This window comes from Penaeus monodon, chromosome 28, assembly GCF_015228065.2.
Source record: "Penaeus monodon isolate SGIC_2016 chromosome 28, NSTDA_Pmon_1, whole genome shotgun sequence".
NCBI lineage: Eukaryota > Metazoa > Arthropoda > Malacostraca > Decapoda > Penaeidae > Penaeus > Penaeus monodon.
The window spans coordinates 25,772,770-25,773,417 of NC_051413.1; positions in this window are offsets into that span (position 1 = coordinate 25,772,770).

Sequence of the window (648 nt, forward strand, 5' to 3'; positions counted from 1 at the left end):
CACGCCTATTCCATTCCCTTTTCCTGACACACTCATCAATCGTTTACGTTCATTATTGCGTTCTTCCCGTATTTTGCGTGTCAACTCCTCGTCCTTTTCTCTCTTGCTTGGCGTCTGAGAAAAAAATAGAGAGTTTACAAAGCAATCTCGGTCGTGATTTCGATGCTATCTCGAACTCGTTACATTTTCCCGCCATTTTTCTCTGGTTTTAAAATTTCGGTGTGGAGGCGTTGAATGTGGGTTGGAAATGTTTTGAATGTGGGATGTTTTGTGTGTGGTGAATGTTGCGAATGTTTTGGTGAATGTTACGGATGTTTTGGTGAATACTAAGAACGTTTTGGTGAATGTTGCGAATGTTTTGGTGAATGTTATGGATGTTTTGGTGAATGTTACGGGTGTTTTTTATGAGTGTTTTGGTGAATGTTGCGAATATTCTGGTGAATGTTACGAATGTTTTGGTGAATGTTTCTAATATTTTGGTGAATGTTGCGAATATTTTGATGAATGTTAAGAGTTTGGTATTCTGTGATTGTTAATGCTATGAGTGTTGGGAGTGTTGCGTAGTGAATGTTGGAAATGTTTGGATATAGTGCGTTGCGAATGTTGTGTTTGGAATTTTATGGTGCACATGTTTTGAGTTGTGAGGTA